Source organism: Camelus ferus, chromosome 1 (assembly GCF_009834535.1).
Source record: "Camelus ferus isolate YT-003-E chromosome 1, BCGSAC_Cfer_1.0, whole genome shotgun sequence".
Taxonomy (NCBI): domain Eukaryota; kingdom Metazoa; phylum Chordata; class Mammalia; order Artiodactyla; family Camelidae; genus Camelus; species Camelus ferus.
Genome location: NC_045696.1, coordinates 42,477,970 through 42,501,226, shown reverse-complemented (window position 1 = coordinate 42,501,226; position 23,257 = coordinate 42,477,970). Strand labels below are relative to the sequence as shown.

Sequence of the window (23,257 nt, the reverse complement as noted above, 5' to 3'; positions counted from 1 at the left end):
GATGTGAGATATGCCAGCCACAGTGGACACAGCAAGGCAGTGATGCTACCTAAAGATCAAACAGATGAGATTCCTCTGGTAAGGCCAATTAGGGCCACATGATGACAAATGGACTAAATGCCAGTCACCAATGCCAGGACAGTAAGCGTTACTTTTAACCAGCTAGAGTATACGCTAGTTACTGCTTTTTATTTTATTTACATAATTTTTTCTTTTTTCTCTCTTTAGTTAAAAAGAATGTTAGTTACTCCAATATCTTAATAGACTGATTCACCCATGTGACCTATGAGCATGTGGAAAAAGTGCGTCTCCCCTTCCTTAAGGCCTGGGTGCAAGCTGCAGCACCATATCAAGGGAACTGTGTTCAAGGGTTCTAGGTAGTTGTAACAGCTAAAAGAGATAACTGGAGAAATGGAAGCTAAGGTAATAACCTAGAATATTTGAGAAGACTTTCTCGTCCAAACTTTCTACAAAGAAATAATCAAGGCTTGGTGGTCAGAAGTGACACCTAACATGCACTTCAAGTTTTCCTTTCACTTGGCTACACCCCCTCACCTATAACCTTCTCAGACTACAAAGGTGTTACCCACTGCTCTTCTCCTTACCTTGAAACGTGTTAAGAGTAGCGCATTCTAAGTCTCTCGTTCATGAACTCTCATCCACTCTGCCTCTGGGACTTTGCTTTTTCCTCTCTCTCCCTCCTGAAATGACTCTTCTGTTTGTACTGGAAATCATCTAGTGGCCAAATCCAACAACTTTCTTTGTTTCTCACTCTTCTGGAATTCTTTGGGACAGCTGCAGTGTTGTCCACACACTTCCCTGTGCCCTAGTGCGTGCTTTCCTGCCCTAGTCCTCATGCCCTGCACACTCCTGCTTCTCCTTCCCTATGGTTGCTCATTTCTTACCACATTGGTCACTCTCCTCATCTTTCTAACCTTGGGACTCCCCAGCTCTTCTTGAACTATATGAATTTAAACTTCCAGTCCCTATACTTTCCTTGTCATCAGATTTTCAGCTCTTCTCTCTCCTCACATCCAGATCTAAATATTCCATTTCCAAGTCCTGTATATCTCACACAATATACACAGAACTTAACTTTTCATCAAATCACATTTTTCTCCTATATTTTAGCCCTATGTTTCACTCAATAACTCCAACTAGAGTTTTTATAGTTATTTGCAACTCAAGCTCTATTGATCCTAGCCCTCACATAGATGCCAAATGCTTCACTCCTGTCCTCTGCAACCTCACTGGCATCTTTACTTAAGTGCCTCATCATTTCTCAGTCTGACTCCAAACAATCCCTACGAGTGTATTTGACTTCTTCCTCACCCACTCCCACCTCATGCAATACGTGCTCCAGCATATGCTCTTATCACAGCTCCCAGAGTATGTCATGCTTTTGTTTGCTTTCTTTTTCTCGTATGAACTCTCCTCTGCTAACATGCTCTTTTTCTCGAGGTCAGATGCCTCCTTTGTGAAGTCCTTTCTGATCCTGGCTCCCTCCTGAATTATTCCCACATTCAATTTGCTTTGAGTAAGTTTGGCAACTTGCTAAGTATTTTGACATTGGCCCCAGGTTTAAACTAAAGTCAAGCACATCTTTTGTCTTGTCCCAGAGCTGCTAATAATCCATGGTGCAGAAAGGTCTCCTTGATTTTTCTGGTGGGAAAAAATGGGATTCTCCTTGCCTTTCTTTCCCAACTCTAACACTGACCCCTTACCACCCTAGTAAAAAGGGTTTGTTTGTTTGTTTTAATTTTGTGGTTGGAGCCCAGGCCTACTTGAAATGTGAGGCTGTGCCTAGTAAGATCTGGAGAACAGGAAACCTGGATGAGCCAGTGGAGCCACATGAGACCCCCTGGGGTAGGCTGGAGCCGCCTGGATTTACTTGTACCCATTCAAACATCTGCTATATTATGATAGCTGGATTTTAGGCGATCAAAGAAGACAGTGTGGAAATGTTTTTCTAACTGTGCAGCACACAAAAGTCATTTAAATGTCCCCTCAACATGTGCATACATCCAAGGCCCACTGGAGCACTGAACAGCAACAGGAACTGGTATCATGCCCACGTTGTTAGCCTTGCTCCATTGTGATGGAAATCACAGGTGAAAGGGAGACAGACAGAGAGGAAGGAGGTGAGGTACGTGGTGGCATGGAGTGGAGACACAGTGCCTGTGACACAATATTCAAATCTCCAATTTTGTCTTAAAAAAAGCAAATCAAGCTGAGGATGACTCTACAATCTCCACAGCTGCAGGTAATTTGTCAAAAAGCTCATTCTCTATCTTTTTGGGGATAAAGCCCTATGGCCATATGAGACTTTAGCACTGAGATTAATTCTCCATGTTTGGAAGGCAGAAATGGGCAAAATAAGCAATGTGCATGGCTGAGCAGGTTGAATGGCAGGCGCCAAAGAGCAAATGATGCCAGCAAGCAGCAGCATTTCTGCTCACTCTCCTCCCAGGATCCTGTTCCTTTCAACATATTGTGCATGTACTTCAGGGGATGAATTCTGTAATATTCATTTATCAAATACATTATACTATTCCAAGGACTTTAATATTTATTATTCATTTGGAACTTACATATCTCCTATAACATCATAAAGCATTAGAGTTGGAAAACTCCTTAGAGATCATTCCTTTAACACCTGCGTTTACTAAAACCCAAAGAAATCTTAGTTTGCCTAAAATCCTGTGAGTAGTTAGTAATACTGGATCCTACACCTGCTGATTTTTCACTCTGGTAGCTCTTCCCATAACCATAAGGAGCCACCTAGGCAAGAATTTGTTCATCAGATTCTTTATAAATTTTTATCTATTTATTTGTATAATTGTTATTGATAACTATTATTTAACAGTTATTAAATGGTATTTATCAATATTACCTTTTAATTCTCACTGCACACTTATGAGATAGGTACTATAACTGTCCCCATTCTATAGGTGAAGAAACTGAAGCACAGTTTAGTGTGCTTAGCACTTTAGGTCACTCACCTAGAAAGTGGTAGAGATGGCATCATCTGAACTCAGGTTATCTGGCTCCAGTCTGTGGTCTTAAACTTGAACTACTTCCCTACTGTCTCCCTACCCTCCCTTTACACGCATGAAACATGAGGAGGTTTAGGAGAAGGGGATGAAGAGATGCTGACTATAACTGAACAGTTAACCTCAAAGAATCTAAATTTAAACCAGAGTTGTCTTGAAATGGCAAGATTAGGTATTTCCCATCATGAGCAAAAATTGATGTCTTGAATAGTTTGAGTTCACTTATAGAGAAATAACAAAACTTCATTTGAATGCATCCAAGATGGCCAAGATGTCCAAAGATATCCAAGATATCTCTGCACAGAGATATACTCCATCTGTGAGCTCTTCACAGCTAATTTTTTTTCTTCTCACAATTAAATAGATTACTATCTTTGGAGACGAGATCTATATTATCAGGGTTACATTCTCAGATGCTGAGGCCACCACAAAATCTAACACAGCTTTGAGATGTGAAGATTCCAAAGAGATTATTTTCTCATATTTTTGTTTTACTTTCTCTATCCATTTATATATCTGTTGTTGTGCTGATGGTGACTGTTGACTCATTTGGTATTAATTTGCAGATATTTTGATCCTTAATATTTCAGCACACATTTCATAGGAAAGAAAGGACCTTCTCCACATAACCACAATACCATTACCAAACTCAAGAAAATTACAATTCATGCAGCATCCAGTATTAATTTAATATTCAATTTTCCCCAATTTACCAAAAGTATATTTTATGCCTGTTTTTCTCCTAATCCAGGATCCAAAAAAAAAAAAAAGAAAAGAAAAGAAAAAGGAAAAGAGAAGGAGAGATCAAAGAGATAATAAAACTAAATGCAAAGGTTTATGTATTGTATTTGGGTTATTATATCCATTCAGTCTCTTGTAATACAGAAAATCTGACTGTTTTGATAGCATTTTTTTTTCGTAAGAAACCTATGGTCCCACCAGACCAAAAGAATGTGAGAAAATGCAAAATTCTGTCAAAATCAGAAACATTTAAAGCTGTATAGAATTCATACAAATTTCTTAAGAGTCAATAAATGCAAATTTTAATCAAATATTAAGAGCTTCATGGCTGAGATTTCAGAGAGAAGAATTGAGTAACATATAACATGAGTCTAAAGAACATTAGAAATGTGGATTTTATGGGCTGGATGAGTCATATGGGCTACAATAACAATAAGACCAACTGCTTTAATTTATCAAGTCTTTATATAAGGTCATGTTGTGTGATGGTTACAAATAAGAATCTAATTGTCCCAGTCAAAACCTCTGGCTAATAAGCAATTGCAGTTAGCTTAGAAGATAATTGCTATCCAAGTGGGGTTAGCACCTCTTAACCCCAGGAATATGTAGGCATAGAATTATTTAAGATAATCAGAAACTAGAAAGTCATTTACTTGTGTTACAGAATCTAAGCATGCTGGTATTTTAGTAATTCAAATGTGTTAGAGAATTTGATCTAATTAACTAACAGGTAGTCCCTTTATTTTGATTTAAGATGTATCTAACAGAGTAAACAATTTAGATTTCTTATGTAAAATTGACATGCTACCAGTATTATATATATATATATATATATATATATATATATAATAAAATATATAGTTGAGATATTTAAGAAAATGTAAGATTGAACAAATTTTAAAATCTATTTTTAAGCACTTGTTAAATACTTGAGATGGTGTATTAAGCAGGTAATTAAACTCCTTCAAACATATTAAACTTCCTTTTATAAGAATTAGTGTAGTTGATTTCCCATTCTGTTTATCAATTAACTACTTTTGCATATAAGATCATATATTACTCAAAGACTTGTTAAAAGTGACTGTTAATGTCTACTTAGACTTACAGATAAATAGAATTTGAGCTTAACATCTTCAAGAATAGTTAGGTTTGGTCACTTATAGTTTTAATTGAATGTGATTCTTTAATTGAATGTGACCGTTAAAAATTTCAGAATATTTTTTCAATTACTCATTATAAAGCATCAAAAAAACCCTCACATTAAACACAAAATAAGTGGTTGTTTTGCTTCAGAAGCCATAATAAAAGCCAAGATAGAATTCATATCTTTAAATGCTAAGATCTTAGACCACATGTTGAGATGCCTCCACTCAGAGAGTTACAAGGGAAGTAAGACCAACTGAAAGATATTAATTTGATACTGTCTGTCTCACATTTACGTGCAGTCATAAATAACAGGGAGACTGAGCGTGCTGCTTAAATCAGTTGTGCTTCTCTTTTTTCCCCGAGATTATATAGCTGAATTTGTAATGATAAATGCCAGTTTGATGCAACTTCACTAGATGCACAGAATATGCATTCCTGAATTCTTGTTTCTGCCCTCAAAAAGTTGCTAATCAAAAGGGAAAGACTTCAGCTTTATAATAATTACATTATTAACATTAAAATGTCTAGACATTAATTTAGAGTATCTCTACAACCTTGGGATAACGAAAGATTCCTTAGGAAAAAATAAATTGTTTTAGCATCATAAATTATAGGTTGAGCCTCCTAATAACTTCCTTCTAGAGGCTTACTGAGATACTTTTGTTTTCATGCTGCCCATTAATTCATATAATGTGACATTTATGCAGCATACACTAACATACCTTTGAATAAATACAACCATAGGCTTGGGCTCCGGTTCTCATTTCATCACCAACTGTCTGTGGTCTTGGGGAAGTCACACAATTTGCCTTACTCTCAGTTACCTCATGTATGATACAAAGCATTAACTAGAAGATGACTGAGATGATTTCCTGTCATCAAGAGCCAATGAAACCATGATGTTTTAACAACTGCAGAAGAAAACAATGGTAAATTCCCTGGGGCTTGCTTTCTAAAATCACCTCCCTTAGCAGAATCTAGGCTTGCATCAGGAGGATTTAGAGATCTCTCTCTGTAACAATCGACCAGGTAGCAAATGTTGCACCTAGAACACCCTCAGATCTATCTCCTGTCATTTTATAAGAAATAGAACCAGTGTAAGGTCTCACAACCTAATCTCAATGGTGTTTAAAAAGGCATTAGCCCTTCTACTTTTGAGCAGTTCTGATCTTCCACAGACAAAAATAGTAAAATTAAATTTATATGAAAAAATATAAATAAGTTTCCATTGGTTTTATACTTTTATTTATTTCTCCTTGCATCTATATTTTTGTTTGTTTCTCAAAGGTCTCAAAAGCCTTTAGGAAGGCAATAATCACAAAATAAAATAGGCTGTTGGTAATTTATAACAGTACTTTGTTCTGCCTCAAATACATTTTCAATCCTGTTCTCATTAACGTTCATATTTTTTTTGTCATGTTGAACTGTTTGGGGGGATGTAATATTAACCTTTGTGTCATCAGTCTGAGGAATACATTGAAGCAAACAGAACTGCCTTTGTTTTTTAGATGTGGGAATTGATGCTAAGTGGCTAAATGTTTTTTCCTAGGTATGCACACCTGTAATAGATAATACAAAAGAAGTAACTAAAAGCAGCTCCCAAAATAACGATTTCCAATATCTCTAACTCAGCTCTTTGCTAACAAAAAAACTGCATCCACAAAGTACGACACTTTGGAGCATAATGAAATGAGATCCACTAAAGGTTTAGCCAGTTGGATCAAGTAGCATATATATGCAAAAGTATTACTCAAGAAATGATGTTGAAATCAGGGAGACCATAAAATTTAAATCCTTACATTTAAACACTTCATAAACACCATAGTAATTGTTTCTATTTTATTAATTTGAAAGATTATTCATAGATAACTGGAAGTAGTCATTATATCAAATCCTTACCCTGAAAATCAGTAATTAAAAGTAAAGAATTAAGTATGAATCCTGACTTTCAAGGAGCAACAATATTTCTGTTTTAAAATGACTCATCAAGAAGTTTATGTGTATAGGAAATATTAAAAAATTAAAGATCATGCTATTATTTCAATATCTTGTATATTTGTAATTTATCACTATAAAATCTCAAAATCAAGTGACCCATAGGTAACTTATTCTAACTGTGGTAACTTAAATAACTTCCTTTGCGTCTTTTGGATTTTTTTGTTATCTATAAAATAAGGACCTACATGATCTATGTGACTAGCTATAACAGGGTTACAGAACCTTTGAAAAGGGACATTTCATCCTTTATCTAGTAGCATTCGGGCAAAGAGGCAGAAATCAGCCTAACGCTTATAGATCAATGATGTCAAGACATTGGAGAATGAGAGTTCTGAAGGGGAGGAGAGTTATCACTTCTTAAGAAGATAGCTTATGAGATTTTGTGTCTAAAATGAGATGAACATAATTTTAACAAGATCATAGCCCTGCAATATCCAGGGTTAGGAATATAAGACATAATTCTAGACACAATTTTTCAGTCTCTCTCTCATAAACCAAGTGGTCTCTGAGGTCTAAAAGCACCAGGCAAGCTCTAGAGATGGCTGTGGGCCACAGTAGGCAAGGTCAACTGCCCTTAACAGTGGGTCTCAGTCAAACGTGAGTGAGGAGAAGAAGGTGAGCAGGGGGAAGTAATAATGTGGATGAGACTGCAGATAATATTGCCTTATAACTAGTGCAGCAGGACCTCTGGCAAATTTGAACATAAATCCTTACAGGCATGGAGATCCCAACTCTTTAGAAAAGTGTATTTCACACTATTTTGGTAGTCTATCAAGAACAGTATGAAAACCAAAGCTCATCATGACATACATGTCTCTGACTCAAAGAATCACAAAGGGTGTCACCCAGCAACACACAGTTAATTGCCAAGTGAATTTCAATGGATATTTAGTATGGTCCATCTATTGGATGGCTCCATAAATGGGATTTGAAGAAAAGTGAGATTAGATCTTTGAAAAAAAGATAATCTCATTTTCTCCTATATGTGATATCTGCAAATCTAAATAAATTAACTTTCTCACTAAACACAAATCAAAGCAACAGTAGAGGCATTAGATATTGTTTAAGGAAGCTTGTGAATTTAAGGAGAAAATCGTAAGATGGCTAGAGGGTAATTAGTACCTAAAGGAATTTTTTTCACAAAGGGAACACTGACAGCAAAGAAGAGAAAAGCAAAGAAAAATATTTAAGAGGCTGGAGAGAAGACAATTTACAACAATAGTGTTTTCTCTTTTGCTTACTGGTATAATGTTATAAATAATCTATATAGAATGAAGACTGAACCTTCTTTTCCTTTCTGTTTCCTGATAGATTAAAAAGAGAGAGAGAGAGAGAGAAAGGCATCCTCTTGCCTAGAATGGATAATAAACTACTATTTGTTCAGTAAACAAAGGATTCGAGCTGGCATTTGTAGTGACTCTCTACAGGGATGACTTCACGTCAGTACAATCACAGGAGTACCATCTCCTGTAGCACTTTAGCAAGAAAATCCCATTTTCGAGGGAGATGTCCAGTCTGGGGAGTATAACCTATAGCTAAAGAGCAGAGAATGGGCCATAGGAAGACCAAACTCCTAGCTATGCCACCATTGCACCATGCTTACCAGCCACATGAACCAACTGATCACAGAGCTGGACAGCACAAAATATGACCTTTTAAAAGTCTAAATATCATTGTTCATAACTTCATGCTCAAATCTCTAGTTATCTCTCTGCTACACAAGTGAGACTCATCCAACTTGTGAATTTTATGTAAGAAATCATAGACTAGTTCCCTCTTGCTCTGTAAGACTGTCAGAAACTCACCCTCTGAAGGATGGTGTATGTAAGCTTTGAAAAATGAAAATTCATTCTAACTTTTAATGGAAATAAAGAGTGTTCCTTGGTGAAACAAATATAAAAAGTAATTCATTGTAAACCCAAATTTAAAAAAAAAGTGAAGTTAATATTTTGTATCCATAGCAGTGTTGTTGGAGTTAACGTGAAGAGTATTAAGAAACACAGATAGCCAGATCTCTCCCTCCAGTGATTCTAATGAGTACCCAGGTTGAGAACCACTGACACAGGAGAATAAGGTTTTGCTATAGTTGTGACTGCATTTCTAGTTGTCTTTCTTTTTTCTTTTCTTTTCTTTTCTTTCTTTTTTTTTTTTTTTTTTTGATAAGCAGATTCTTTTTTCTCCACAAGGCTCCACAATAAGAATCTGAAAACAGAAGCTGAAAGGAAGGGCAATGCTACCTGATGCCACAACATGGCAGCTTAAGTCCACAGGAGTCAGCCAAACAGCAATGTAATGCGTTTATTAAACTATAGAAAATGAATTAAAGTTAGGCTTTTATTGCTTTGACAGAGTTCTGACAAATAAAGTGAGAGGTGTTGAATCAGAAGTAAATCATTTATAGGAAAAGAAGCAGAGATCCTTCTTTCCTATAGGAGACTTTTTCCACCTGTGTCTCTTCTTTAATCACATGGTGTAGGATTTTGTTTTGCTTTAAGTCATTGTGACACTTCACAACATGGCTGAATAAATCCTACAAATAGGCTACCTCATCATACGTCCCTGCTCATAACCCTTCATCATTTCCAACCCCTTTCAGAAGAAAACCCAAATCTATGACACAGCAAGAAAAAGCTCCCAAGATGAGACTCCTACTTACCTACCCAACCTCAGGTGTTTTTACTCCCACATCCAGCCTACCTACTCTAGACTTCATGTCATCCCCACTTACGGATAAGAAGTTATTTCACACATCCAAGCTTTGCTCACTATGCTGCCTTTGTCTGGAAAGCGCCTTTTCCCAACTCTACCCTCTCTCTACAGGAACATCTCTTCATTCAGTCTTTCAAGAATCAACTCACACATAGCTCTTCTTTCACAATATTCCTCTAATCAAGATAACCCTTCTTGCTTGTTGAGTTGTCAAATTGACTGTTTTTCTTCTGTGTTTCCACTACAGTCTATGCATCATTCTATAATAACAGTTCTAAAAAATACACTTAGATGAAGGTTAATCAAAGCCAGCACTACTGATGTTTTAGACTGGATAATTTCTTTGTTGTAGGATGTTTTAACAGCATTGTAGGATGTTTAATAGCATCCTTGGCTTCTACCCACTATGTGCCAGAAGGACTCCCTCTCAAGTCATGACCACTTAGTATCTCTAGACACTTCCAAATAGCTCCTGTGGTCAAAATCGCCCTAGTTGACTGAGATGTGCATCTTTTTTCTCCCCTAATAAACCCAGGAGCTTCTCAAAGGCAAGAATGTTAATTCACCTTTGTATTTAGCATTTAGCAGAATGCCAAGTCCTCTGTAGATTCTCAAGATATGCTTGTTAAATGAATGACTATTTTGTCACAAAAGGGATAGTAGCATCTAGCAAAATGTAGAATATCACACGTATAGACATCTATCCTGATCATGATAATGCTTTGCTTTTTAAGGATTGTATCACTAATGACATTAAATTTTTCAATGTCATCAAAACATCGCTTAAATTAAAATCCTCAAAGCCACCCACTAGGAATTCCATCACTAGAAATCACTTATATTAATTTTTATATGGTTTTAATACAAAAGAAAAGGAGATTGGGGTCTAGAACTTGATTTGAAATTATATCTAGGTATGTAAAACTCTTGGAGTAAAAATTGCTTGAATGTAATTAATTGATTCAGTTTTTTAAAAAATGCTCAGCTAGTACTTTTATGTTCTCTAAATAGCTTTAATTAATTGACCCACTTTTTAAAAAAATGTTCAGCTGGCACTTTTTATGCCTTGTAAATAGTATTTTTAATTTTTAAAATGTTTACAACTAAAAAGTATCAAATTTAAGTACAGTCTCTCGCCATTTCCTTTCACTCGATTAACATTGATGTAACACGTTCCTATGACATAATGACAAAGTAGGGGTTTTAGAAGCAGAAATACATAACTTTGATTTTAAATACTTATTCAAAATAAGTTTTTATAGGAAATTGCTGTGCCAGAATTCAAACACATGAGCATAAATACGCATAATACACAAATACACATAAGTTTTTTAAACATGTATATTCATGTTTTTTAAATATATTTCTAAACGGATAATGACTTAAAATCTCTAAAAGATCAGTATTTTTAAAACAATTATTTTAACTTTTTATATCCAAATTATGATAAATTACATTTGAAATAGAAAGAAGAGTTAGCCATGAATTCTTTCCAATTCCATAATATAATCTTGACTAGAGGAAAATGGTTTAATTTGAAGGCACAATTCATGTAATGTAGAGATCTTCATTCAGTAGTTTAACAATGGTGTGCTCAACTAAGAGATAGTGTAGTTTTATGAACGCTGGCTATTTATTAGATAAGCATATTCAAGCAGATACCGTATTTTGAATTCTGACACAATGGCAAGGTGGTCTCCATTTTTTTCTTATTCTTTGCAATGATGCCATTTCATGTTAAATGACTATAATGCTATTAAAAGTTTCAAGTTAACCTCATTTTATAGAGAACCCACCTTAACAAATAAAGCCGCTGACATTTTCATTTGGCCTCAACTACCTTTTAACCAAACTAAAAATATCTTTTGTATTTAGCGCCTGGATTTTTCACATAAACAGCAACAGAAATAGCAAATTGTCACATTAATCTAACTTTAACTTTGCTGTTCTTGAGGCTTAGCAGCTGCTTTTTTATTTTCTTCTTCTTCACAGTTTGGCTCTATCTATTCTAAATCTTTTGTCACTTTTAAAAATCCATGAAGATCCATGTATATAATTTTAATTTTTTACATTTCCTGAGGAGCTAGTATACATAAGCTATTGTGAGTTCTAGAAAATTAATACTTTAAACCAGTGGTGAGTAAATTATGGCCTGCAAGCTGAATTCTACCCATCACCTGTTTTTGAATGGATCATGAGCAAAAGCAGTTTTCACATTTTCAAATGGTGGAAAAAAGTAAAAATAAATAAATAAATAAATAAAAAGTAATTCATGAAAAGCCAAAATTATATGAAATTCAAATTTCAGTATCTATAAATGAGGTGTTATTGGAAAACAGCTTCACCCATTGGTGTCCCTATTATCTGTGGCTGCTTTTGAGCTACGATGACAGATTTGAGTAGTCACGAAAGAGACCCACAAAGACTGAAATACTACCAGCCCTTCACAGAGATGTTTGCAGACCCTGCTTTAAACAATTAGTATATGACTATCACACACACAGAACACGTAAATCTGGGGGACAAGATACAATATATGTCTAAGGAGATTTCTTTCAGCCAAAATCATTTTCTCAATAATATATTTTTCAGTAAGCCTTGGTAAAGGCTACTGGTTATTAGCAATAAAATACTTACCATGATGTTCTTTCAATACTTGGAAATGTACTGTGAAACTAGTCCAATTGATTATTTACTTTCTGGAGATGTACCTTTCTTCACCTCATCACTGAAGTCTTCAGAGTTTGGAATTCCTATAATTCCCCACCTGAAGTCAACTTAGACATCTAATAACAATCACCAATGACTCTGAATCTGTAAACCTCAGCCCAATGATTACTTTATCTTGTCTTAATAAAGCTGGTATGCCTGGTGTCCAGCTACACCCTTTTGTAATGAAGACAAAACACAGCAAACCAGATCAAGCTTAATTTAAAGTCTTGACCTAGTTTACATTCCTATTTAAATACTGGGGGTGTGGGGGGGAAGCACACATTTGGTAAATTAACCAGAAAATTGAATTCCTTGCAAGCAAACATTGCTAATAGGTGTCTGAATGATACAAAAGATTATCATTCTCTACTAATTAACTTAATGCTTTTGAAGCTTTTGAAAAAGCTATAAAAACATAAATCTTCAGTAATTCACTGTTTGATGCCCTAATTAAATATACAGTCTGAGCGTCTGCTTATGTTCAAAAGTTACCTTTAAAATAAGATTTTCTAGCAGAAAAATTAAAAATTTTATTGCCTCTGCATCATTACTATAGGCCTTCTTTAAAGCAGGGAAAAGCTTTAAATGTCTTACAAGGAATTTAGAATTTGCATTAATATCTAGCATGATCTTGCTACTACATTATAAGACTATTAATAAAAATGACTATATTTTATTTTGAAGACATTACTGATAATCTCTGAAATGAATACAGCATATTTCTAGATTTTGATATTTTACTAAGTATTATCATAATCAGTGAAGAAAAGTCAAACTGCATTTAGGGACATTAAAAAATGTATAATTAGGAGCAATGGTTCAAATAATAGTTCTGACATGTACCTCATAAGATAAAACCAGGGACTGAAGAATGAAATAATAAAGAGGTAATTTCTATTATGTATTAAAAGAAATAAATTAGATTTTTAACTAAATTCAGTTCCTTCTTTGTTGCTACCCAATTTATTTAAACTCGCAGTTAAGAATTATTTTTCTTTGGCCCCTAAAATAAATTATAATAAGCCAATTTAGAGTAGCAAAACAAATAATGTCACAATCCTGAGAACAAATTATTATTATCTCAAATATATGAACCTAAGAAGTGAATTCTCTCTCTTAACACCCAGAACAACTGGTTTTACCAAAGGCAATCTTGGAAAGGAGCCTTAGAGATGACCCAAGAAATGGAAATCATAATGTTTCCTCTAAGTTATGGATGATTTCTCCCAGGTTACGTGAGATTCCATGCCAATTCTAATACTAGGCTAATCTTGAAAATAATTTTCATTTAAAAGAAAACCAAATCATAATTATCTTCAATTATCATATCATTTTTATAATTAGAGATGATGCCATGTTCAGTCAGCTTTTTTCGGTATGATAGAACCCTGATAAGAAATCTCAAATATAAATTGTCTACTTGCTTCCATTACTGGAACGTCTGTGAGCTGAAGCCCACTGGTGGTGGGCCGTGTATGGGCCTGGCGTCTGGAACAAAATGATGTGGTAAAACCTGTGCAACTTCTGACCTCAAGCTCTAACCTCAGAATTGAAGAAGCTGCCCAAAATGTCAGTCCTTCCCCCAAATCTAATCAAAATATTTGGGATGGGATTATAGTTCACAAAATAAAAAATTGGTTTCTATCTTCCTGTTCCCAGATATGGGAAGATGATTTTCACTGCCTTTAGCTGTGTTTAAGATAATTCCCAGCCCAACACTCGCCCATCGCTTGAACCACACCACCAGAAGAGGTTGCCTTGTGTCATTAAAAACATTAAATTAAAGTGAATTTTCCATGCTTATTTAAAAAGGAGCATGTGCAGTCAGGTTAGGCGGCCTCGGTGCTGGGCACTTACCCAAGTCCCTGGTTCTGTGCAGTCAGCTGTCCTCCATGTGCCTGGTTCTGCTGCATGTGACTGAGAGTTCAAATGCCTGGCCTTACCAAACTTTTTCAGAAAAGATTCAGTTCTTCAAATGAGAGAAGAGTTGCTCATAATGAGAAGTCTTTGAAAAAAAAAAAAACTGTATTTTAGACAAGCGAATGTTTCCACAGGCCTCAGAAAGTTTTGCAAGACTAATCATCACCAACATGAAACTTGAGCTCATCTTTTATAGACTTTTGTTTCCTTCCAGCTACATCTCCTTCAATATTCATTTCATTCCCTTACTCCTTTTTTCCAACCTGCTTTTGATCTTCTATTTTATACTGTACAGAAGTCTTGAGTGGTATGTGTGAAGCGACACATCGTCAGCCTGATGAGGGAAAGCCTGCTGGTCTAGGGAAAAAAACATAAAGTAAGAAACAAGGCCTGAGATTGGATCAGGAGTTAACCTGCACAGTTATCAATGTCCTGTTGTGCTTCATGAAAGATGCCCGGTCCTTTCAATACTACATTTCATGTAGCGATGAAAATAGGATATGGAATATCATCATAAAAGCTGGTTTGATTGGGATAATAATGACTAAGAGGCCATCAATGCAGAAACCCCAACAGGACCCAATTGTGAAGAATGAGCTAGACACCGAACCTGCTTCACAATCTCCTCTTTTGTTTACGGGCCTCCACCAGCCTTTAGAATCTTGGAGTGGGTTTGGACGTCATCTAATAAGCATTTCACCCCAATAGCTATTATGATTTCTCATTGGGAAGAAAGGTGGGAAGCTGGGATTTGGGTGATACAGGGGAAGCTTTTGAGATACTTTGACCATAGCAAAGCTTCCTTCATGCACTATTGTGCTTAGGGATGACTGTGGGGAAGATTGAAGCCCATTGTGTAGATTTATATTATTCTATTGACTGTTTAATAATAATGGTTATCCTGAAAAAAGCACATTATTTCATCAGTAATACCACTAGCTGATACCTTTATAAAATTTCATTTTATTCAATTGGCTCAGGGTACTTTAACAACATTTACGTTCCCAATTGCTTTGTGATAGAGGCAAGCTGCCTGTGGCTACCGTGAACCGAGATTACAATCCAAGAGTTCAGCCTTTTAAAATTTGTAGTAAATCCCCTGAAACCAACTCTTTCCCTAAATGGTAAGCGAATTTAAAGCTACTATAACTACTAAAAAATAATAGCCAGCAGCTATTCACATTGCCTTCCATCTCCTGTTTAATGCTGAGAGAGAGTTTGGTGCTTTCTACACCAAACAAATCCAAGTTCACGTTTTTCAGGGCAGTGTCAGCTCCATAAACAAGCATAGTGGTAATGCCGTTCTACTCAGGAGTAAATACGAGAGACATGCATCTGCCGACTTTTCAAATGCCATCAATATAAAATTCCTTGTATTTTTTGTTAACTCTTATTAAAAACATAAAAATGCTTCTAAGAAACCCCTTTTGAGGACTTCCTAATTATGTTGACAGAAACGGCAGCTTTTTCTCATTCCCCAGAGGTTGTTTTACTCTATAATGAAGCTTCTGAGCTAGATGTTTTCAGGGGATGTTTCAGGTTTTACTTTGAATGCATATCTGCCATGTTCCCTACCATTTGAAAAGTTAAATGGAAATTCAGCAAGTTCAAGTAGCAATTAATAAATTCTGTAATTTATAGCAAAAAAAAAAAATCCTACGAGAAAATGAGCATTTCATAAATATTGAATTCCACTACCCACATACCCTACAAGTTGGTTAGCTAAAAAGATGGTAATTCCATTAGAGGCTTTCAGCAAGGAAAAGATAAAATAGTTGAGATAAAGTAGCTGACATTATTTGTTACTATTTTTCTTGTAAAATGTAGTGAACAGCAATGTCACACATTCCACAAACTTCCAAGGGAAAATTTTACAAGTTATTTGAAAACTCTGAGCCCCGTATTAAGGGGCTGTCTCCTCTTTTACAGGTGGTGTGCCCTGGCTGAATACTTGATTAGTTGTATGTGCAGCATATGCTTGTAATGGAGAATAATTTCAGCCGTTATAAAATATTCAACAGTATCTGATAGCACCAGAAGTGGAAATCTGAGCAGTCATCCTGCTTAGAAAAGGAGTTTATTAATGTTTCCTAATCAGAGGAAAGGTGACCAGTGCCCTTCAGTTCCTAAAAGAGGCTGGACATAGACTAGGAAGGCACCCTGATTTGTAACTGTTTCCTCAAACTAGATGGCTCATTCCCAACTTCCGTTAAAAATCATATAACTGAAACCTCAATGACTGAATTGCTCCAGCTAGAAAATGAAAGTAAAAAGCCCTCCTTGTCACGTGGAGCGATAATAAAGCATAGTTAAGGAGTCAGTATTTTAGGACCCTGCTTACAGGAGATTGCATCCTTTCTATCATTTGATAAAAGTATCTTTTCAATATGGATATGAAGGTGAGATTTTGTCTTTTTATTATTCAGCCAACCTAGAAATATGAAGCTGACATTTACTAGCATTTTGTGAAATGGGTAATGGATAAAGGTTGATTTCCACCATAGTCTCACAAAGTTCTCTCTCAGTGATGGAACTGCCCGCAGGGCTCAAGTTTTGCCCTCTTCACCTTGCTATGCACACTTGCTTCCTCGATGATTTCATCTCATCCAGTTTACAGCACTAATCATTTTCCAACATACTACATAGCTTACTGATTTATAAGTCTTCTCCCTCCAGACACATACCTGAATGTAATCCCAGCTATGAGTTCTTGTTCCCTAACGCTTCCCTAGTACTCAGAAGAATGCCTGGCATATGAGTTACTCAGTAATATATTTTGAAAAAAACAGAATGAATGAAGAAGGATGTGACAGATTACAGGAAATGTATTTCAAAGTGGGGAAATATTGTTTTTCTCAAAGTTAAAAGTAAATAAGATTAGTTTTAGCATAGTTTTCTATTAAAGCAAAGTTTTAACTTCATACTAAAGAATTGTATTATAAAATGTGAGAACTTTGCAGCTCTAAACTTCTATGCTTGATAAAATTTGTACCATCAGAATGTTTAGCCTTATCTTCAGAGTTCCTTTTTCTCTCGAGATGGATCTGAACTCAATGTATAAAGGAACTCATAAAATACATATACATACATTGATTTTTTACAATTTTGATTGATGTAATCAATTAATCCAGGAGTCACAAAACAGTTTTTGAAGTCATAGATTCTCCCCTATAAATTTACTTTACTTTTCACTTTCATTTGGCATGTAGGCATCTCACAGATGCATGCTAACAGGTTTCTTACTGCAGAGCTGGACTGCAGGAGTGTTACAGGTTCCTCAGGTACTGAGAAAACTGGTAGCCCATGTACTCTTATACACACAAAAAATTGGCTCTATGTCCTAATGGGGTTTCAGGCCACACAGCATTGTAGACAAATTATAAAAACAGATACAGCCACACTTGAAAGAGGACTCAAACAAGATTAATATATAAGTGCAATTGATTTCCCAGCTCAACAAGTAATTTAACCAAATATTTCTAATCTCAAGAGTCTAAAAGCCAAATAAATTAGCCTTACTTCTTGATCAACATAAATTGTTGGTTGATAAGTTATCAAGCAGCTACAAGACTAGACTAACATTCTATTGTATTGAAGGTATTGTTGTATCACAAAAGGGGAAAATGTTATTAAAGGAATGTTGAACTTATTATTTTAAGACCATCAGTGGAAATACTGATATATTCTTGCTCACATTTCACATGATACATAAACCTCTGTTTGTTTTTTCAGGTATTTTTAAGGGTTCCCCTTACATATAAGATTTACCAATATATTCTAGATGCTTTCAATGAAGAATTCATGGTAATTACAGTATTTACCTACAGTTTTTTGGTAATTATTTATTTACAGATAGATCAATTCCAGGAACAAGGTTTCTAATACTGAATAACTTTAAGAAAGCTTTTAAATCATCCGTAGATTTATAAGGCATTTTCTTGTTTCTTAGATTACTTAATCACACTCATTTTTGGAAATGCCTAATCAAAACCTTTAAATTTAAAATAACTGTAAATTGGAGTGTTCATGGCTATAAAAGCTCAATTACTGTATCAGTTCACCAACACGGCCCTATTTGCCAATAAAAGCACTGAGACTGTGGTTTGTATTTCCAGCAAATCTTTATTGAAAGCCACAAACTAGGTAATGGTAGAAAAAGTTGTTCTAATCGTATCACTACTGTCGTAATAAGACGGGCCCACTCCTTTTAAAACCAAGGATTCTAAGAGATTCTTAAGGTAGAAACATAGGCTACTGCAATAGTTTCAATACAGATTTGAGAATGGTGAGAGTTTGTCCTGAATTCTTTAGTTAAGTTGAGCATCACCTCTTTTCTAGAACAGAACAGCGAACTGTAAGGACTACAACGGCTGGAAGATAATACAAATACGTGAGGTAAACCACCTGGTGCATGGGCACATGGGCACACGGAGTGAGAGGCTGGAACTGTGTCCAGTTAGAGGGTACAAAGCTTGCCTGCCTGAAGGCAGCAATGGCTGCCCTCTTTCAGGAGATTGTTGCCATGTAAGAATACATCACTCAACATTACCAGAAACTCCAAGTCTTCAAAAAAAAGAGTAGATCAAGGCTTTTTATTTGCCAGTACCCAAATTTCATGTGCTATCTCATGTTTTTAAATCATTTGCACATATTTGAACTGAATTAAATCTCTGAGCTATCAGTTTGCCACCTTGTCTAGCAGTTTGAAGAGTCAAAGGCATTTTCTTACTAGAAAAAAAATGAGATAATTTCCTTCAAAAACCTTGTTCTTTTTAAACAGTACTGCCCAATTAACCAGTAGTGACATTTTCCTGAGTCACACAGTGAATGAATTTGCTTTGCCCAGTTACACATTCATTATGCTGAATGTCCATGAAGTCCAGCATCACTATTTCATTGTATGTATTTTTATCATATAAAAAGTACCACATCATGAAGGGGGAAATTAGTAAGTCCAAATGTACCATCTTGATATTAGTTTTATTATAATCATTTCAAAGTAGACTGGCCATAACATCATAGTTACTTTTTGACACATTCAGGGAGGTATTTGGTGGTATTATCCCAACAAAACAGAGGATAAGAAATAAAGAACAAAATTCATGTTTTCTAGTTTTCTAAACCTATGGCTTTGACCTAGAGAAAAGTATCAATTATGGATGAAAATATAATGTATGTGGAAAAGTAGTCACTCCCTGAACTTCATGAATAGAACAATATTAATCAATTTTTCTCCATCATTGAAAAAAAATCTTTTAAATGTTCTACTTTATAACCCCTGTCCATACAGCCAACATTAAAAAAAAAATATATATATATATATATATATAGAGAGAGAGAGAGAGAGAGAGAGAGAGAGAGAGAGAGTGAGAGAGAGAGAGACAGAGAGAGAGAAAATATATTCTATTGGTTCTGTTTCTTTGGAGAACCCTGACTAATACAGTAAGCTAATTTTATACATGTTGTTCCTAATTTCCATCTCCTCTATCTTATAATTTTACAGACTTCTTTCCTTAAAAGTTTTCATTTGTCTGCACCCAAAATGAAGGAATTTATATTTATTCACCGTAAGTTTCATCTTATTAGAGTCAACTCATTAGTTTTAGCTGAATGATTCTTTTGGAAGCTTGACTCTGAGCTTCCATGTATTCACTGTTTGCACAGGTTTATCTCAAATACAGAGGATAGAATCAGACTTCCTTCATCAAGGCTAGTTTTTGAAGTCAGATCAGTGTAAGAGCTATCTGACTTTCTAAGTAAATGGTCTACACCAGCCACAGCTAATGTGAGTGTTGACCACCATGTTGTTATTGTTTTTCCCAAGCATAAAAAGCTACCTTAGTAATTCTTTTGACTCATACTAGACATATTATAATGCTCAAATTGAATGACACAGTTTGTTCTTACCTAGCTTATTAAATTCTCAGAAGAGACTAAACCCTTTAAATGAATAATCTCAAATCAGTATCGAACTGGGCCCATGTATCCCTAGGAGATTTAGACCATCTGCTAATTCTGCTGGGCAAAGCCTTTCTTGCCCATTCTCTCCGCTTTGGGGAAGTAGAATCCAATTTGCTTCCAGTTCCCATCTTTTTTCATCCCATAGTTAAATACTTAGTCTATATAAAATAAACTTTTGCAACCACTTTGTGTTATTTGAACCCAATGTATTCCCTTCCACAAAGAACATAGGTGGATGTTTTAAGGACATTGGAAGAGTATTTTGCTAACATAATTCTTTCTTAGAATCTGCTGTCCTTTAAAAATTATATCCTAAAACATGTGTTAACCATTATGTAAACAATGAATAGGTCAAAAATAATTCTTTTTATCCAATAAATATTTTGGAAGTTGAACTTTATTACAATTTGAAATGTCACAGAAATGTATTGCTGTTCCTATCTGATCACTCTTCCCACCCACTCCCATCCTCTTTCCGAACACAAGTATGTGAGGCAAGCTTTTCATGAACAAAGAATCCATTCAGGACTTAGATACCTGGGCCAATTTCTATTCAACAGCTTTCCTATGCACTTGTAGGTGCCAAACATCAACTCTTATGTTTCTCCAAAAGAATTCTTAATAGAAAGGGGATTAAGCTCTAAGTGCCTTCCTGATTTCACCATTTCTTAAGCCCAGTGTTAGGTTGCTGAAAGTTTACTTCATTTGTACCATCAGGAGCCTAACAAGCTTTAGAAACTGAGTGATGTAATATTTTTGTGTGTGGATGAAATATTGGAGTCACTAGCAATCTGTTGCATTAAAGGCACATACACATTTTTGAACATCTCTTTATTTTTCGAAAATAATTCTTTTGTAATGTTCTGAATTTCAGGTTTAAATGAAGAATGTGAAATGAAAATTGTTGTAACTTTAATAATAATCTGTATGGTAAAATAAAGACGAAAGCAAAGAAATGTATGTATTTTCCCAATACTGAGTCTTAACTCTAACCTAAGCAAATATCTACTCATTATCTGAATATAAAAATTAAAATGTATTCAGGGTGGGAATGCACTGATAAGTGTCCAGTTTATAAATACCAAAAGCCAGATGGTAGGAACAGTTCCATGAATTCATGTTCAGTCAGATCAACATGCACTCAAGATGAAAAAGGAAACATAACTCACACTAAATGGGAAATTCTCCAAATCATCAAACATGAAATTAAACAGGAGATAAAACACTAAAATTATTGCTTTTAAGAATATAATCTGTCACCTGGAAAATGAATTTTATACAGATATAATGAGTTCCCAAGAATAATTTGTGCGATGTCCAAGCAATGGTGTTAGGTTTGTGCAAACCTTGCCTATCACCATCTTGGTAGTGATTTTTCATCCAAAACATTGTCCACCATCTCCTGTGTTCTCTGAGGCATGAGACCACTGAATATCCACATTTGAATCACATGATCATGCAAGGTTACGTATGAAGATTTATTTAATTTATTTATTTAACTATTTGGACCCACAGTTGAAATCAAGAAGGGGCATTTCTGGAATAAACAACTTCAGTAGAGTCAGTTTATAACCACTACTTGAGCAAGATATGGACATTCCATTGGCAAGGGTTATTTACTGATATTCACCCCATGTAATTTTCCTTCTTGTCAAGGAGGTGTGCCTTACTGTAGTTTTAAGAAATGTAAGCTATAAAGATTCACAAAGGTCGGGAAACAAAGACTCCATATAATCTGAAATGAAGGGATAAGATGACTATCTTTGATAATTTTAAATGTTTTTAAATTAATTTTATTTTATATAATTTCCATATCACAAGGGTGACATTCTGCCCAATAATATATTTGGGTCTGTTTTTGTCAAAAGCCATGTATTCTGTTAATTGAGGACTGACTCCAAAGCCCATTGTACCAGATATTTAATTAAGAAAATCTCTTAAGGATCAAATACATTTTTCCCAAGTTCACTATATTATTATATTTGTTTACGTTTTTAAATCATGGCTGAAGTAAGCGGTTTTTACCTACTTCTAGCCTGATTTAAGGGATATTATAAGTAAGAGAAACATACGTAAATAGTATCTATTTTATAATCAACCTATTATAAGAAATGTAAAGGACAAGAGTCAAACAGTGAAAGAAGGATTTAGAGTCTATAAAGGAGCATTGGCTAAAATATGAACATTATCTTCAATAGCAACTTCACAGAATATGAAGAACACAGATATTTTTTATACTGTTTCTTATCACTGTTCTTCAAAAAAAATTAGAGTTGAGAATAAAAGGTTAAGTAACAGGAATTTTTTCTTTCCTGTAAATGTCTCAACGGTCTTCTAAGAATTTTTCTTTCTTTCAAGTCTTAGCTCTCACTTTCTACAGAAATCATCCCTGTGCCCAACATTTTAATTGCCCTCGAATATCTATTCACTCCATCTCCCTTTCTAATAGATCACAAATTAATTTAGTGGGTAATGTTTCTGTTTTAAAATATTTAGCTTTCCACTCTCTCATGAATCTGAAGATGGGCATGTGACCTAGCTCTGGACAAAGAGGTGTATGAGGCAGTGAAGGACTGGGCTTTTCAGAGTGTTGGCTTCCTAACAGACCAAGCAAACCTAGTCAACATATCTTACCCTTTACCTTTTTCCTTTCTTCCTAGAATTGAAAAGAGGTGTCCAGTAGGGCAATAGCTTTTTTTTTTTTTTTACATATAAGGAGAATGGCATTACACTAAGACGACAATGATGAAAGCTAAGAGGAGGCCAGGACCTCAACGTTGTCATGTTACCGTAACAACCCTGGATTACTCTCTGCCTCCAAACTCTATGTTACATGAAAAGTAAGATAAGTAAAATAAAATAAAATCAGCATGTTAACTGAGTTTCTCTGACATGCATCTGAGGACAAGCTTAACCCTCAGACTCTGCTTATGTGTCCCACCTCCACTCTGGCTTAGGAGCTCCTCCTGGTTTCCCTGGCCACTCCTACAATCCCAAACAGGACTTTCTGCCCGTCA

The 23,257-nt window shown here is 35.2% G+C and overlaps 1 protein-coding gene across 5 annotated transcripts in view; it reads right to left on the bottom strand.

The window, feature by feature from the left end:
* The window catches only part of ZPLD1 (zona pellucida like domain containing 1), a 314,927-nt gene that overhangs the window by 41,983 nt on the left and 249,687 nt on the right, over positions 1 to 23,257 (bottom strand). For 2 of the 5 annotated variants that reach the window (XM_032478045.1, XM_032478069.1), the window contains one exon: positions 14,217 to 14,636. The exons of 1 other annotated variant lie outside the window; for it this stretch is intronic. The gene's annotated coding sequence lies outside the window, so the exon portion shown is untranslated. The remainder of the gene's footprint in view (positions 1 to 14,216; positions 14,637 to 23,257) is intronic. 2 more of the 5 variants (XM_032478056.1, XM_006188536.2) reach the window with 2 other exon arrangements.